The 19,051-nt window shown below is 40.0% G+C and overlaps 1 non-coding gene across 1 annotated transcript; it reads right to left on the bottom strand.

Moving 5' to 3' along the window:
- Window positions 1-1,191: 1,191 nt before the first annotated feature.
- Window positions 1,192-1,329, bottom strand: LOC114811780. Its single transcript, XR_003759476.1, has one exon. It is a non-coding gene; the product is annotated as a small nucleolar RNA SNORA7 (small nucleolar RNA).
- Between the last annotated feature and the right edge of the window lie 17,722 nt (window positions 1,330-19,051).

A 19,051-nucleotide genomic window follows, 5' to 3' on the forward strand; every position in this document is an offset into this window, starting at 1 on the left:
AACAAGGCAACAGACTACGATTTCTGTCTAGTGGAAAGAGCACAGATTTAAAAAAAAGTTAGGAGACCTAGATTTATCACTGGCCTGCTCTGTGACCTTGGGCAAGTCACTTAACCACTCTAAGCCCCTGTCAGAAGGACCTGAGTTCTAATCCCGGTTTTGCCACTTATTTGCTGTGAGACCTTGGGCAAAGCACTTAACTTCTCTGGGCCTCAGTTACCTCATCTGTAAAATTGGGATTGAGACTGTGAGACCTATGTGGAACAAGGACAGTGTTCAACCCCAATGCTTAGAACAGTGCTTGACACATAGTAAATGCTCAACAAATACCATCACTTTGTGTTTCAGTTTCTCCCCTTGCTTAAGTGGGAATGAGGTACATTGTGAGGCCCCAGTGGGAAAAGGGAGGTACTGTGTGTATTCTCATAGCACTGCATCTACCTCAGTGCCTAGTACAATATGTAATAAATATTTCATTGATAAACATTTATTAATGCTTAATAAATGTTTCAGCCAAAGCAATCAAAATACTTGTAGGAGCATAAGGAGAAACGGAATTTATTGAGAGACCACTGGGTCATTGCAACATTCTAAAGGATTGGAAAACTTCAAATAATGACATATGTTCCTTCTCCACAATGAGTTTTTGCTCACTTTGAAGACACAAGTGCCTTGTACAAATGATTATGCATAAGTGGTAAAAAGGAAAACATAAATATGTATGTTGGGAGTTAAGGAAGACTTGGAGGATGTCAGTTTTCAGAGAGCTTTGAACTTGGAGGTGCTCTGTGATTTGTCATATTACAGTTAGAAGGTAGTTCTGGACTAGGTGAACAGCATGAGTTTGAGTATGGAAGTGAGAGCAAAGTACAGTTAGGTGCTCTCCAGACTTGCTGAAGTCTGCCCAATGAGGAGAGCTGATATATGTATATTGTAATAGGTAGGATTAATGGAGGAAAATCTTGAATTGTCTTATGCTGTCGAGTCATCTTCAACCCATAGTGATTCCATGGACAGATCTCTCCCAGAACACCCCACTCTTCATCTGCAATCATTCTGTTAGTCTATCAATAGAGTTTTCTTGGTAAAATTGCAGAAGTGGTTTATCATTGCCTTCTTCCACGTGATAAACTTGACTCTCCACCCTTGACTCTCTCCCATGCTGCTGCTGCCCAGCACAGGTGAGTTTTGATTTGTAGCAGATTGCCTTCCGCTCTTTAGCCACTGCCCAAGCTAGGAATGGAATGGTTATGCCTCTGCTTGATTCTCCCTCCCATAGCTGATACTGGTAGAGTACTGGAAACTCTCAAGGTGCAATCCTAAGAGGAGGAAATCCCGAATACTGTCTTTCAGTTAGATGACTATGATGATATCATGGTGTCTAAAGCAGGTGGGAGGGAACTTATAAGAGATGTTTCTACAAAATTGACATAGGTCTGTAGCCCAGTGGCTAACAATCATGCCCTGTACATATTTAGGGAAAAATTGCATTGATCTTGGCCACTACAGTCCCTGTCATGATGGGAGGTTTCTGGTCTCTGGATAACTCTAGTTTGTTACTAGCTGAATTTTAAAGGGAAAGTAGTTATGGAATCATTTAATAGGGAAGCTGAAGATTATGGAATATGTACTTTGAGCAGACAAGTAGTCCCCAGTTAATAGTACAAATGCCATGCACCCAGCCTGGACTGTAATTTTTGTTGCTGTAATTTTTCTTATGTTACTCCCTACATCTATGCTTCACAAGTAGTTCCTTGTCATGTTATTTGTTTTTTGTTGGGTTTTTTTTTTTTGTTAGTTTAGTTTTGTGGTTTTTATTTTTGTTTTTGCTTTTTTACTGGACCCAATCCCAGAACTGTTCTTTAAAATATCTGGGACAGAAAAAAAATAATGAAATAATTTCCAACTCACTGCAAATCTAATGATTATGATACTGAAGTGCTCACTATGTACTAAGCATTGTATTGAACACTGAAGTAGATAAAATAAAACCATAACGGACACAGTCCCTTTTCCATATGAAGCTTAGGGTATAAAGGGAAGGAAGGACAGAACCGTTATCCCCCTTTTACAGATAAGAAAACAGGGATGTTGTAACTAAATAATAATAATTGTGTTATGTGTTAAGTGCTTACTATATTCCAGGCACTGTACTGAGCAGTGCTGGGGAGGATGCAAGCAAATCAGGTTGGACATAGTCCTTGTCCTACATAGGGCTCAAAGCCTCAATTCCCATTTTACAGATGAGGTAACTGAGGCCCAGAGAAGTTAAGCGATTTGCCCAAGGTCACAAAGCAGACAAGTCGTAGACTTGAGTTTACAAGTCATGCAGAACCCAGATCCCTAATTCCCAGGTGTATGCTCTTTCCACTAGGCCGCTATGTTTTCCCTTTTAATGCTATGTAGCTGTCTTTCATATTAGTAGCAGACAGCACTCATGTTAAAATGAACCCATTAGTAAGGCTTCAACTGAAAAGGCCAAGGCAGGATTTATTGTCCTGGCCATATAGTGTGCAACAAAAAGGCTGTGCCTTGTTGTGTTGTCATGTTTAATCTTTCAAGCATCTGGTGCTGTTTATGCTTTTGCTTCCTTGCCACTCATTCCTCAAAAATATTTTACATTAAAGTTACTCCTTTCTTGATTGCAGTCCAACATTCTGCTCTCTCCTTGGCAATTTTTTCCCCCAGTTTTCATCTATGATGCAGTATTGTCTGAGGATTTGTTTTTCTTTATCCTTGAAAGCTTTCCTGTGTTTTTCTTGCTTAGGCTTCAATAAATGTCCTTGATCAGTTGACTGATTAATACATTAGTTTTCTCAGTTTTAGTGCTTTACACTTCAGTTGTTTGGGTCTAACCTGATTATCCTGTATCTACCCCAGTGCTTAATATAGTGCTTGGCACATAGTAAGTGCTTAATGATTATTATCACTGTTAGTAGTAGTATTATTTTTAATGTTACTACTAAGCCATTTCCCCTTCTCCCATTCCCTTCCATCTCACCTTTGCACTTGGATTTGTAACCTTTATTTATCCCTTCCTTAGCCCTATAGCATTTATGCATATATCTATAATTCATTATAATAATGATGGTAATAAGGATGGTATTTGGTAAGCACTATTTGGTAAGCAATGTGTCAAGTACTGTTCTAAGTTCTGGGGTAGATACAAGATAATCAGGTTGGACACAGTCTCTGTCCCACATCAAAGCCTTAATCCTCATTTTACAGGGGGGAACTGAGGTACACAGAAGTGAAGTAACTTGCCCAAGGTCACACAGCAGAAAAGTACCATAACCAGCATTAGATTCTAGGTCCTTCTGACTTTTAGGCCATGCAACTTCTCGTAGACATTATATTGATTTCTGTCTCCCCATATTGACTGTAAACTCACTGTGGCCAGGGACATGTTTTCCAGCTCCTTTATATTGTACTCTCCCAAGCACTTAGTACAATGTTGTGCATACAGTAAATGCTCAAAAAAAATCATTGATTATTATCATCCTGCTCTTGTTCAATCTCTTTGCATTTTCTGATACTTGGTGTTTAGTATATTCATTATTCAATCAAAAATATTTTTCTTATTGCATAAAACCCAAGGGTATTAAAAATGCAACAAATATGAAAAAAATCCAATGTTTCCAATAGACAAACTGTAATTTTCAATAACAGATGTTGCCTAAAATACAAACTTATTATATATTCTCTCTGGAGATAGTGACTCTCAACTAGATTGAGTGCTTTAATCCATGAATAAAATATAGCATAAGCACAAAAACATATGAATTTTCTTGACAATGCAGAAATATTTCATTAAGTAAAATGTGAGGCACAGAAACTATGTTCTTCATTGTAAATTTAGTCAATAGTTCAGGTTGTATTTGAGTCAGAGGCAGACTGCAGTACAATTGACAAATGCAGTATTAGTCACCTTGTCTAGACCTATTCATCATTATCCATCTGCCCAGTATCTCACCATCTGTCTCTACAGGTTCATGGACCTCAAACATAGAAATACTCCAATATGCATTTTTATTATTTTATAATGCATTCCAAATCTCAAGGACCAACATATACTACAAATGAAATGTTCATTTTTCTCTAGCATTTTATTTTAAAGTTCTCTATTTATAAAACACATATTTAGACTGCGAGCCTCCTGTGTGACAGGGACTGTGTCTGACTTGATTATATTGTCTATCCCTCAGTGCTTTAGAAAAGTCCTTGACACATTATAAGTGTTATACAATAATAATAATTGCTATATGACACAATCTGACTTCTTGACCATTTATTTCACTTCAGCTATTTTAATGATGTGCATTTTGAAGTGATATAATTTGTCTATGCACCCCACAGCCCCACATCATCAAACAAAGCCTAAATTTCCTTGAGGTTTGCTCCGTAGCATCAATCCTGATAACCTCCTTATTCTATCTTCTCTTGTTCCTTAATCAGAAAGGGAGGACCCAGGCAAGCAGGAAGAGTGGAAATGTAAAGTCCATCCAAGCCTACCTAAATCAGCAGAAACTTGGTTCTTTGTTGGTTCAACCCAGTAATATAGGTTTTGTCCTATTCTGAAGGTTGTTGTGGTGATGTTTGTGTCATTGTGTAGGTGTGACACTCTCACCCCTGTCTCTCCCCAGCCCCTGTTCTCTTGCTTTTTATAGGCTTTTTGCCTGTTTCCTCACCAGGTGTTATTTTCTCTCTCCCTGCCTCTTTCTTCTTTCAGTTTTGCCTCTATCCTCTTTTTGACCCACTCTTTGGATTTGCTGTTTGAAAAATGTTAGGATTAAGGGTTCAGTTAGTAGTGAAGCTATGGCTAGGCAAGAAAAGCAGCTAGCTTTCACTTCTCACTCCCCAAAGCAATGCTATGACAGCAGAGCCAACTTGCTCAAAAACAATTGTCTGCTTGAACTAATAGACACATGTGGAGCAATTTCCAGGACACTTTAAAAGGCGATTATTATCAGAGTAATGGCAAATTGCTTAAACAATCCAAGTGAACAGGGTGTAGGTTGGAGGAAGAGGCAGGGAAGAAAGGGGCACTCAATCACCTGCAACCTCATCTTGCTACTCTCCTGCTACAACCCAGCCCGCACACTTCACTCCTCTATTGCTAACCTTCTTATTATATCTCAATCTTATCTACCTCGCCACTGACCCCTCATCCACATCCTTCCTCTGGCCTGGAATGCCCTCCTCCTCAAATCTGACAGACGATTACTCTTCCCCGCTTCAAAGCTTTGTCCAGGTGGGAGAGGGTTTCATGGTACTCCTCTACCACCCTGGTTGTCTCAGGGATCTGCATGGCCTTGAAGACAGATGAGGAAAATGTCAGAGTCCCTCATCCAGAGACAGAACAAGGAGAGCATCAGAGTCAGCAAGAAGGAGTGGAAAAGGGAAAGCACTGGACTTTGAGAGAGGAAAAAGTCAGTGAAAGGGGAAGGTAAAGAGGGGTGGTCTGGCAATGTCCCAAATCACTATTTTGTAAACTCCTTATAAGCAGGGATCACATCTACCAACTCTATTGTACTGTATTTTCCCAAGTGCTCTGCAGGTGTAAGTGTTCAATAAAAATCAATGATTAACTCCCATGGCTGGAAGGGTTAGTTCCCTGGAAATGGAAGGACTGAAATCTCCTTTATCTGAAAACTGTGTGGACCATTAGGAAGAATGCCTGCTTTTTGTTTCACCTCAAACTGCCTTGAGCTCAACATGAAAACTGCAAAAAGGTTTATTATTGATGGTATTTATTAAGTGGAAGTCCCTCTAGCTTGGAACACCCTTCCTCTTCAAATCTGACAACTCCTCTCCCCTCATCAAAGCCTTATTGAAGGCACATCTCTTCCAAGAGGCCTTTCCAGACTAAACCCCACTTTTCCTCATCTGCCACTATCTTTTGTGTCACCTTGACTTGCTCCCTTTGTTCTTCTCCTCCCTGCCCACCTCCAGCCGCACAGCATAAAAATATATATACTTTTATTTATCTGTATTGATGTCTCTCTTCCCCGCTCTTAACTGTGAACTTTTTGGGGGTAGGAATTATCACTGTTTATTGATGTACTGTACTTTCCCAAGTGCTTAGTACAGTTCTTTGTACACAGTAAGCACTTAATAAATATGATTAAATAAATGAATAGTATATACTGAGCCCAGACTGTGTGCAGATCACTGTTCTTGGAGCTTGAGAGAGTGCAGGTCAGCAGAGTTGCCAGACGTTTTGTCTGCCAATAAGGAGCTGTCTGTGGATTTTTTCCAGTGCTTAGTAAAGTGCTCTGAATCCAATAAGCACTTAATATTATTACTACTGTTGTTGTTGTCTTAGGCTGCCAAGTCGTGTTCAACCCATAGCAACGCCATGGACACATCTCTCCCAGAACACCTCATTTCCACCTGCTATCATTCTTATAGTGTATCTCCAGGGTTTTCTTGGTAAAAATACAGACTATTACTAAAGAAAATTTCCTCCAAAAATCATGTCTCCTTCAAGAGCCCTTCTTGACTAGCATTTCATTTAGAGAAGCAGCATGGTGTAGTGGATAAACAATGGGCCTGGGAGTCAGCTGGTCATGTTTTCTAATCCTGGCTCTGCACTTGTCTGCTATGTGACCTTGGGCAAATTCATTAATTCAATCGCATTATTTATGTGCAGAGCACTGTACTAAGCACTTGGAATGTACAATTTGGCAACAGATAGAGACAATCCCTGCCCAACAATGGGCTCACAGTCTAACAGGAGGACACAGCAAAACAAAACATAAATACCATCAAAATAGATAATCACTTCACTTCTCTGGGCCTCAGTTACCTTATCTGTAAAATGGGGATTAAGGCTGTGAGCCCCATGTGCGACAACCTGATTACCCTTTATCTATCCCAGTGCTTAGAACAGTTTCTGGCACTTAGTAAGTGTTTAACAAATACCATTTCTATTATCATTTTTTCCCCACTCTATTCACCCTGCCTTCTGTTTCACCTATTAGCTGGGGAGTCAGTAATTCTTAAGCATTTTGATACTCTCCCCACCTCCTGAAGTTGTTTATATAGGCTTATACTCTGTAACTTCCCTTATCTGTAATTTATTTTAATGCCAGTCTCCCTGTCTAGACTGTAAGCTCCTTGTGGGCAGGGATCAATTCTACTGTGTTGTACTCTCCCAAGGGCTTAGGGGGGTGCTCTACATACAGGAAGCATTAATTGATCGATTTACAGGTTTGATCTAGAACAGACATCTCCTCATTTTACAGATAAGAAACTGAGGCCCAAAGAGGTTTGCCCTAAAATATTATGCACTTGATACAGTGTGTCAACTCAGACACATTACCTTTAATAATATTGTAATTGACAGTGTCACCATTCAGCACACACATTTGAAATCTATTGAACTCTCCAAGTACTACCATGTTCTTGTTTAGTAAGCACTCAGAAAATACCATTAACTGGTTTAAATGCTCTTTAATCTGCAATTGTGCTCTGCTGCATATGTATCAGAAAGTTAACCATGCCTTAACATGCATTGCTACTACAGTGCATAGTTAAATCTATTTGAATGGAACTGTTTCTTCAACTTGGAGTGGGTAAAAGCTCTGGGGTAAAGATATTTTCTGCAGCATTCTCTGCCCTAGGGGATGAGAACTAAAGGTCAAGGAGAGCCACAGAAAAACTGGAGTGGAACTGAGAACAGACTTGTCTTCTAAATAGAGCTGTTCTTTTAAATTGAGAAAAAAGTGCTTCAGTCAGTCAATCATATTTGAGTGCTTACTGTATGCAGAGCACTGTACTAAGTGCTTGGGAGAGGAAAAAACAAAATAACACACATTCCCTGCCCAATGTGAGCTCATAGCCTAGAGGGAGACAGACAATATAAATAACAGATATGTACGTAGTAAGCGCTCAATAAATACTATTGAATGAATGAATATTCGGCACAAGTGAGGCCAAATACCCTATAAAAATCAGTGCCCAGGAGACAGCTCATTTTAGCAGGTCGAGAGTGGTGACACCCCTACCCAGAGTGTGGAAAGCCCACTCTTGTGATGGCTAGTATTGGTAGCTCCACGAGGAACCCACTAGGAATGTGAATATGTCCTGCTGTTAACCTAGGAGGGAACTAGATGAAATTCATTATTCAGTCATATTTTTTGAGTCCTCTTCAGGTTGGAGTGCATATAACTGACCTATAGGTGTGTCCCTTAAGGACCTGATGCTCGGTGTTTAATTTGCTTTCTCTATTAGCACAGTTGGACCTAAGTAAGCCTGGGAGCTTGGGACTGATTGTCATGACTTTTACTCCAAATGCTAGCATACTATATAACTAGGTGACGCCTGCCACTGGGCCATGCTGTAATGTTTGTCTTCCCAGTAAATGAGGTGATCATGAGTGACTTTAACCAGCTAGTGTTTGAGTATCAGCCATTATGTCCTTTTGTGAATGTTCCTGCTTCTCTGATATTGTGAACATGGGTGGTCGAATAAAGAAATATATTCTAAGTGACTAGGCATGACTATGTTTAACCCCAGCTCATACAGAGAGTGAATGTAAACCCTTGAACCTGGGCCTTAAAGATGGTTGACAAGCACTTACTCTGAACACAGCACTCTACTAACTGCTAGGAAGAATAGTGAATAGTAGACTTGGCAGCCCATCAAGAAATTTATTTTTATAATAGCTTTGAAGAGTGGTAGTGATGGAGTTTATAATAATAATTATGGTATTTGTTAAGCTCATACTATGTGACAGGCATTGTAATAAGCACTGAGGTAGATACAAGCAAATTAGGTTGGTCACAGTCCCTGTCCTTTGTGGGGCTCACAGTCTCAAACCCCGATTCACAGATGAGGTAATGGAGGCATAGAGAAGTGAAATGACTTGCCCAAGACCACAAAGCAGACAAGTGGTGGAGCTGGATTTAGAACTCATGATTTTATGACTTCCAGGCCAATGTTCTACCCATTATGCCATAGTTGACAGATTTTAAGGGAGGAGACTTTGAAACAGTTGAAACAAGGAGAAGGGCATGAACTGAGAATGATATACAGGTAAGAATATAGCTAAGAAGAACTTTGAAGTGTGATCTGGGTTTAGTTGGAAGAAAGCTAAATTGTAAAGAAGAGATAGCTGGTAAGAAATGCCAAGCCAATGAAGCAGTAACATTTGCTTTACTATTTTATGCCCTCCTACATCAGCATTGCCAACTTTTCTCCCTCCCTTAGCTTGTCTGCTCTTCTAACATTGCTCTCTGACTCTTCCTCCAGCCAAATTCCTTGTTCCTCATACCTCTCCACAATGTCTTTTATCTTCGGCTTCCCTCCACTAAACTTATCCATTCTCTTCTGCCCTTTAATTCTTTTCTACTCCTCTCCCTTGTCCAAACTCTCTCTCAAGCAGAAAATAGGTTTTCACAAAGATAGAAACATTGTTTAAAACTTTAGTGTTAGATGTGTTCACCCACCTTCTCCCCTAATATTTTAAAAGAAAAATGCCACCTGTCTTTTGTACATTATATTATATATTAAATCATAAGTTTCTAAAGATCATTGAACAGGTCTTATGCTTTCAGACATCTAAAACAACTTACATCCCAGTGAACTGGCAGGGAAATATAATTTTCTGGAACAATTAACTTAAAACTACTATATGTTGATGCCATTTATCTGAAAGCTCAGTCTAAAGAAACTAGTAGATTACAGCATCGTTCAAATCCTAGAAGAAGACTAAGTGTCTAATATACAATGGATGCTCTATTAAAAATACATTAGTAACCAGAGAAAGAATTGGCTAATTGTAGGCCTTAATCAAATGTGAATGCCATAGAAGATATATCAACTAGATGAGATCCTTGTATGATAAATGGTAAATCAATAAGTGAATTAATAACTTAATAGTATTTAAAGTCAATAATCATTGCTGGCCACTCCCTCTGTAGCTGCAGGACACCAATCAGGTCACTGGCACATGGAACTAATCAGAGAAAAAGGAGTAGGCTGTAAACTTGCTCATTATTAAACAGGTTTTCCCACCAACCAGATCCTCCTGAGGGAACCAGTCAGATAACGTTAACAATGTACATTCCAAACGCTTAGTACAGTGCTCTGAACATAGTAAGCCCTCAGTAAATACTATTGAATGAATCTCATTTCTAAATAAAGGAGAATTTGCCTGTTCAAGAAAAAAAAAAAAAAAGGATCATAAGTAACTTGCAGTATTGTGTAATGCGTGTTAAGGCATGGTTAACTTTCTGATATGTATGCAGCAGAGCACAATTGCAGATTAAAGAGCATTTAAACCAGTTAATGGTATTTTCTGAGTGCTTACTAAACAAGAACATGGTAGTACTTGGAGAGTTCAATAGATTAGAGTCAGTAGACCTAATCTATGCCCTCTAGGAACTTACAGTCTAATAGGAAAGGCAGACATTGAAATAAATTATTGGTAGGTGAAAAGGAGAGAGGATAAGGATATTTACTAATGGGTCTGGGGATGAACTGACTAACAAGTGCTTCAGGGGTACAGATTTAAGTTCATAGGTGTCCTAGAAGGAAGGGCATGTAAGGGGAATAAGTTCTTAGGGAGGGCTTTTTGAAGAAGAAATGATTTTCTGGGGGATTTGAAGGTGGGGAGAGTGGTGGTCTGTCGGGTACAAAGGAGCAGTGAATTCCAGGCCAGTGGGAGGACGTGGGCAAGCCGTCAGTGGTAGGATAGATGAAATCAGGGTATAGAGAGTAGGTGGCATCAAAGGAATGAAGTTAATGGCCTGGTTGTGGTAGGAGATCAGGGAGGTAAAATAGGAAGGGGAACGCTGATTAAGAATTATTTTCTACTGATCTGCATCAGGGAAAGCCTTCGAAACCTACTGGGGGATATAAAAGCCACAGATGCAATGCACCTTTTCATGCTGCTAAGGAATGGTAGTGTATACTCTGGCAGTGCAGGGAATAGGACTCTCTTGCCTCACTCTGTATTTGTTTAGAGAATGAGTCTGGCCTGGAGAAGTATCTGGTACATTGGTTTTCATGTGGCTTGCTTAAGTAGTCTATTGAAGCACTAATTCCCCAAACAATTCTCTAACAGTTGAGAGAGTTAATGAGGTTTCCCAGAAAGTTCTAACTGACACTCAGGGATTCGCTTTGTTGGGAAACCCATATCAATGTGCAGTAAAATGTCTACAATTGCGGCTTACTGAAGATACATTTCAGATTCTAATCTTAACTTATAAAAATTTGTATTTATAGTAGTAATAGTATTTTGTTCTACTGATTTGGCCGGGGGAAAATACAGGACTTATGAGCAGCTGGTGACTTTTCTGGTCAAAGGGTTTGACCCGCAAGCGGAGACATAACTAAATAATTTCAGGATTTAAAGAAGCCATCAAGGGAACTTTGCTTGGTATGAAAGGGCTATAAAGAAACTGCATTGAAGCTTAACTGCATGTTCTTCTGCCGGGAGGTTGGTAAGGGAAAAGATAATTAAAGCTTTTCGTTGTAAAGCTTTTTGAACATTTGTGAAACAAGTGAAATATTCAGTGGAGTCCTATTAAGTGGGGCATTTAAGGTTCATGTTGAACAAAGTTTATAATACTTCTCCCAGTGTTACATCAATTATGTAAATCAGAAAGTTGGCTGTCCAAGAATTGTCATAAAATGGCTACTTTCTGCCAGTAGCAAATAATTCTCATATGCCTTTCAACTGTAATTTTATCCTGCCAAATTCATTACAGAAAGTTAATCAGTATGGAAAGAGCACGAGTCTGAGAGTGAGAAGAACTGGGTTCAAATCCAGCCTCCTCTACTTGTCTTTTCTGTGCCTTTAGCAAGTCACTTAACTTCTCTATGCCTCGGTTTCCTCATCTGTAAAATGGGGATTAAATCCTACTCCCTCCTAATTTACACTGTGAGCCCCCCAGGGATCAGGGACTGTGACCAATCTAATTGGCTTTATCTACTCTTGCATTTAGTACAGTGCTCATCACAGAGTAAAAACTTAACAAGTACCATAATTATTATTGTTAGTATTATTAGTCCACACAATTCAAAATAGGATACTGCAAGTTGCTTTGCTTTTATTTTTGTTGTTTGCAGGCAAACTCTCTATTATTTAGAAAAGAGGAGTCAGTGATATGTTTTGAAATACTCATTAGTACTTTTCAATGCTCTTCAATTGTAAATGAATTTAAAAGTTGGCCAATTATTGAAAAAATGTATTTTCTCTCTGATGCTCTTTCTGTGGGCCTCACATGTGGTTGGATTCTTCAATTGACCAATGATTCTCCTTGGTCATTCATGCATTTATTTTCTATAGTAAAGACCTCTGCACAGAGTAAGCACTCAATACTATTGATTGACTAGGACATCTGCCTTGGATACTCTTCAGAGTGTTTGTGCAGGAACACTGAAAACCTACCTTTACTCTACTGCAATGAATTTTCAAGGTTAACTCTTTAGTTCTTATCTTAAAAAATCTTACAGATTCATTCATTCATTCAGTTACATTTATTGAGCACTTACTGTGTGCAAAGCACTGTAGTAATAATATCAGTGATGGTATTTGTTAAGTTCTTACTATGTGCCAACCACTGTTCTAAACACTGGGGTAAACACAAGGTAATCAGGTTGTCCCCCATGGGGCTTGCAGTCTTAATCCCCATTTTACAATGAGGTAACTGAGGCACCAAGAAGTTAAGTGACTTGCTCCAAGTCACACAGCTGACAAGTGGCGGAGTTGGGATTAGAACCCATGACCTCTGACTCCCAAGTCTGTGCTCTTTCCACTGACACACTGCTTCATAAGTTAATCAGGTTGGACACAGTCTCTGTCCTACATGGGGCTCACACTCTTATCCCCATTTTACAGATGAGGTAACTGAGGCCCAGAGAAGTAGAATGACTTGCCCAAGGTCACAGAGCAGACATTTGGCAGAGCTGGGATTAGAACCCATGTCCTCCTGACTCCCAGGCCCAGGCTTTATCCACTAAGCAAGCCACACTTCTTTCAACTATGCACTTGGGAGAGTACAGTAAACTAACAAACAGACACATTCCTGCCCATAAAAGGATAACCAGAACAATGGTGCTGATCTATCAGTGAAAACTGATGAGTGCTTACTGTGTGCAGAACACTATATTAAGCATTAAGAGACCTCAGTACAATAGAGTTCATAGATATGATCCTTGCAGTTGAAATTATAATCTAGTGATGCCTGGAAGAAGGATTCATTCTTTCATTCATTCAATCCTATTTATTGAGCACTTACGGTGTACAGAGCACTGTACTAAGAGCTTGGAAAGTGCAATTCAGCAATAAAGAGAGACAATCCCTGCCCACACCAGGCTTACAGTCTAGAAGGATAATCAAAACATCAAATACATCAAAACAAGTAAACAGGCATCGATATAATTGAATAGAATTATAGATATACACACATCAAAACAGGTAAACATGCATTAATATAAAAAATAGAATTATAGATATGTACATATGTACACAAGTGCTGTGGTGGGGGGAGGGAGGGTGGAGCAAAGGGAGAGAGTCAGGGCAATGTGGAGGGGAGGGGAAGCTGAGGAAAAAGAGGGCTGAATCTGGGAAGGCCTCTTGGAGGAGGTGAGCCTTCAGTAGGACTTTGGAGGGGGGGAAGTTTGATTGGCGGATGTGAAGAGGGAGGGCATTCCAGACCAGGGGTAGGACAGGGGCCAGGGGTCGACGGCAAGACAGGAGAGAACGAGACACAGTGAGGAGGTTAGTGGCAGAAGAGCAGAGCATGTGGGGTGGGCTGTAGAAGGAGAAAAGGGAAGTGACGTAGGAGGAGACAAGGTGATGAAGAGCTTTGAAGCCAATAGGGAGGAGTTTTTCCTTGATATGGAGATGAATACCCAGTCATTGGTATTTATGGTAAAAATGTTCAATCTCTAAAAAAAAAATATGGTATTTGTTAAGCACTTACTATGTGCCAAGCACTGTACTAAGTGCTGTAGTAGATACAAGCTAATCAGGTTAGATGCAATCCATATCCTACACAGGGTTTACAATGTAATCCCCATTTTATAGATGAGGGAAATAATGCACAGAGAAGTTGTGACATGCCCAAGATTAATCAATCATATATATTCTCTGTATTCATTTATGCACTGTAATAAACACTTGGGAGAGTACAGCAGAATTGGCAGACAGATTCCCTGACCATAATAAGCTTACAGTCTAGAGGAAGAACTACTCTGAAAAACCTACCCCCACATATCATGGCCTTGAGTCCCTGTTTCCAGAGCCAATTTGTTCCTGTTCTTTGTGGTGTTCAGGAACTGAGCCCCAAACTGCTCAAGTATGTGGAGGCCGGGGTTTCTAGAGCAGGGTGCAGATGTACCCACCTCAAACCTGCCTGCTCTCAGAACTCTTGAAGAAAGCCGTGTCCCCATCCAGGCCGTCCCTCAAACAGGAAATCTGAGATCCCAAAGCAGATAAATGACGGAGCTGGGATTAGAATTTAGGTTCTTTTGACTCCCAGGACTGTCCTCTATGCACAGGCCACACTGCTTGTCTGAAGAACTTTCAATCTGTGTATTCTCTCTATAGGAGATGAAATTGAATGTTGGTATTCGGGATGAACAAAGGAGATTGGCATATATAAAGCGGTAAATGGGATTTCACCTTGAATTTGGACAAAGAATGTGAAACTCTATCATTAATAAGTAGATGTACTAACAGTCCAGATATTAATATTAAGATTCTAAACAATTCCAAATGCAGTCGATTCATCATCGAACCTTTGTAATATGAGAGTCGTTTTCATTCCTCTGCAGATTAGAAAATTGGTCAGTACTAATTTGTATTTCAAAAAGCAGCAGGTATTTCTCAAAGCTCTGGTTATATGTACACTCTCTAAACAATTCAACACACAGTTCCTGTTCAGTAGCTCAAGGAAGACCCCATTTAAAACACAGCATTGAGTGTGTGGCCCTGGTGAGGGAGAACAGATGCTTAATTCCCATTTTACAGATGAGATAACTGAGGTACAGAGAAGTTAAGTGACTTGTTCAAGTTCCTTCAGCAGACAAGTGGTGGAGCCACAGGATTAGAATCCAGGTCATTCTGACTCCCAGGCTCATGCTCTATCCCCTAGTCCACGTTGCTGTTTAGAGAAGAGTATAGTCCCTTAAATGAATTGCCAACAGAGTAATAATTATCTGTTATTAAAGAAAGTGCATTACTTTGTGTCCCTTCATGAACCCCGAGAGGGATCAGAAGCCACTGAAGATAAATTCTTAAAAACTTCATTGGTATAATAAAATAGATTTTTAAATGTCAGAAAATGTGTTTATCACGTTGTCAACATCAATGCATGGATTTAAAGGGCTCAGTATGTGAATAGCTTGAAGATATTTCAGTAATAAAAAGAGTTGCAGACCTACCATTGGACTTTAAAAGAAGAGATCTGGTTTTAAGAAAATAATATTTTTGTCAATTTGATAAAGAAATCAATGGGTGGTATATGATGATTAGGATATGCCTCTATACGTTGTTTGCTGCAGGCCTTGTAGCTGGTGTTCCTTGCTCCTGAAGGATGGTTGTTAGGTACAAATTTCAAGTTCTCTCTTCCAGTGAATATATACACTCAGAGAAGCAGCGTGGCTCAGTGGAAAGAGCCTAGGCTTGGGAGTCAGAGGTCATGGGTTCAAATCCCGGCTCTGCCACTTGTCAGCTCTGTGATTATGGGCAAGTCACTTAACTTCTCTGTGGCTCAGTTACCTCATCTGTAAAATGGGGATGAAGATTGGGAGACTCATGTGGGACAACATGATTACCCTGTATCTACTCCAGCACTTAGAACAGTGCTCTGCACATAGTAAGCGCCTAACAAATACCAACATTATTATTATTATTATTATTACACTTTTGTCAGATACTTAAATAAATTTATTTCTGTTAATCTCTATCTCCCTCTCTAAACTGTATCCTCACTGTAGGTCGAGAATGTGCCTGCCAACTCTGTTGTACTGTACTCTCCCAAGTGCTTAGTACAGCACTCTGCACATATTAAGCACACAATAAATACCATTGCCGAAGATGAAGATGAAGTGACGACAGATCCTGCATATCAGGTGGCCACTTTGAAAGGGTGTGTGAAGAGGGGTGTAGGGTGGCATTTGGGAAAGGATGAATGATGGGGCCTTCAGTGACCTCCTCCGCTTTACATCCCCACACCTGCCAGACTGCCACCCCACAGGCATCTTAGGGACATGGTGGGTGGCATGGTGAGTGGCATTGGAAGCCCTCTTCCAATCCCAGATGGATTGAGGGAACAGGACTGAAAGTCACTAGAATCTCCCCAACCCATCTCCCCAATTCCTTCCCTTTGCCTCCTGCTCCAACTCCAATCTGCACACCTTACTGATGGTTTATAGGCAGGTGGAGTTGAGCTTCAGAGGTCCTCCCATCCTTCATGTGATGCTTCCCCTAGCCCTGCTCAGCACCACCTCCCATCTCCCATCCCAGACTCCTGATGCTAGTGGATAGAGCAAGGGACTGGGAGTCAGAAGATTATGGGTTCTAATCCTGTTTCATCACTTGTCTGATGTGTGACCTAGGTCAAGTCACTTCACTTCGCTGTGCCTCAGTTTCTCATCTGTAAAATGGAGATTGAGACTGTGAGCCTGTGTGGGACCAGGACTGGATCCAACCCGATTATCTTGTATCTACCCTAGTGCTTAGAACAGCGCCTGGCACATAGGAAGTGCTTAACAAATAGCATAACAATTATTGTTCTTACCCTCCTGCTTGACATTCCCACCTCACCAATAATTTAAGCTATGTAAATAGCCTTCGAAGCCCCTTCACACCCAGAAGATTCAGAGTCTTCCACCTGTAGAAACTGATCACTTCATCACCACCCCGCCTCCAGCTGACTCCAGCTAATATCCCCCACTTTCATCCAGGCCCCAGGTGTGGGCACTCTCATGCTATGTCTTTCCAAACTGTGAATCAATCAGAAAGAAATGTTTCAATCAGTGATACTTGTTGGGCACCTACTGATTGTGAAGTGCTAAACAGAGCACTTGGGAAAATTCCACAAGAGTAGAGCACATGTTCCCTGCTTTCAAGGAGCTTGTAATCTCTAATAGTCAAGATAGAAAGATGAAAATGATTACAAATTATGTGAGCAGCAGGAAAAACAAGGCTATAACAGAGAGTAGTTCACAATACCTGGATGAAATTAGGATAATTGAAAGTACAATTTAATAAAAATAAAAATATGTAAGGGCTACGGAGAAACCTAAATAAATGCAGAGAAGACAAAAAAAAGAATCATTATATTAACAGTATCCCACACATCCCTCTGCTCTTCCCCTTTGGCTGATGTGGCTGACATATTTTTCCTTTTGGGACTTCCCGGCAGGATTGGGAAAAAAGCAGGGGAATTTGGATAGTTGACAAGTTGTTACTATGTAGAAAATGGAATTCTTTGCCAGATATAATACGTACAATCAACGTTTAAATGACAATCCATTACTTGAAGTGTAGGTAACAAGCAGGAAAATACATTAGCCAGTAGGATGCTTGATATATGTAATCCAGTATACATTTGAGTTTAGACTCTGGATGCATCCATAATGTTTGTCTTTTATTTGGAAGATGGAAAATAGAGTTGGTGATAACCAACTCCTGTCTAGCACATCGATGGATAAGAAATAGACCTTGGCTGTTGAATTTTCCAGTCCATTTGATCGCATTACTTTTTTGGCATCAGTACTCACTGTAAATTGACAGCTCTCCAATGTTAGATTTAAACTTGCTGTAATGCACCTATTCAAAACTATATGGCTTTTTTCTCCCTATTGATTTTCCTCATTGTTGAAGATAATGATGGAGGTAAAATGTGTTTGGTTTAAAGACAGCCATGGGTCACTTGTGCCTAGAGGCGGACTTGGGAGGACAGAGAAGTTTGGATTTCTAAAACCCACTCTGCAGGGAAGAGAAAGGTTCTTGGAGCCTCGATATCAGCTATGCTTTGCTGATCCTATCAAAGCTGGGGAGCTGCCTTGTCAATCCATTCTCCATTTTAAATTTAGTAAAGCAGTTAAGGGTAGTAGGCTTTACTTTTTTTGTGGTATTTAAGTGTTTAATGTGGGCCAGGTACTGTACTAAGCACTGGGGTAGACAAGAAAATCAAAACATTGGATACAGTTCTTGCCTTATGTGGGGGTCACTGCTTTAATCTGCATTTTACATATGAGATAACTGAGACAAAGAGAGACTGACTTACCAATAGCTACACAGCAGACAAGTAGTGGAGTTGGGATGAGAACCCAGGTCCTCTGACTCCTAAACCCATGCTCTTTTCATTAAGTCATACTTTTTAATACTGTAGGCCACACTCCTGTTCAATTTATTATATGCAACAATCAGTGAGTGGTAGTCACTGCATACTTAATATGGGCAGAACACTTTATTTAGCCCTTGGTAGAGTGCAGTACAATAGATTTGGTAGACATTATTCCCTCCATCAAGGCATTGACAATCAGTCTTTATAGTCAGACTACGCTAGAAAATGCAAAAACGAACCTGAATACAGGAACAAGCTTCCACTCAAGCAGAACATTCTTACAATTTAATAGACTATGAATATCATCTGTAATCCTTGAGTTAGGACTCTTAGTCTTTGATGTCATAATGATATACTGTTAAAAGAATTGTCAGTATTACAATTGGCTTAGTGTTCCTTACTTGCCCAGTGCTACTGTCATAGTGATATGGAATCTGAGAAATAACTAAGAAATATTAAATGTGGTCAGTGACAGAAAATTGAATGAGATGAATTTGTAGTGAAATTAAATGTTACTTATAATAATTGTGATATATGTTAAGTGCTAACTATAAGTCAAGCATTGTACTAAACACTGGGGAAGGAAGAAAGAAAATAGTCAGGTCTGACCCAATCCCTGTCTCTCATAGAACAAATAATCTAATTAGGAAGGGGAACAGTTATGGAATTCCTATTTTACAGATGAGATAACTGAGGCCCCGAGAAGTTAAGTGACTTGCCTAAGCTCACACAGCAGCCAT

The sequence above is a fragment of the Ornithorhynchus anatinus genome, chromosome 4 (assembly GCF_004115215.2).
Source record: "Ornithorhynchus anatinus isolate Pmale09 chromosome 4, mOrnAna1.pri.v4, whole genome shotgun sequence".
NCBI classification, from domain to species: Eukaryota; Metazoa; Chordata; class Mammalia; order Monotremata; family Ornithorhynchidae; genus Ornithorhynchus; species Ornithorhynchus anatinus.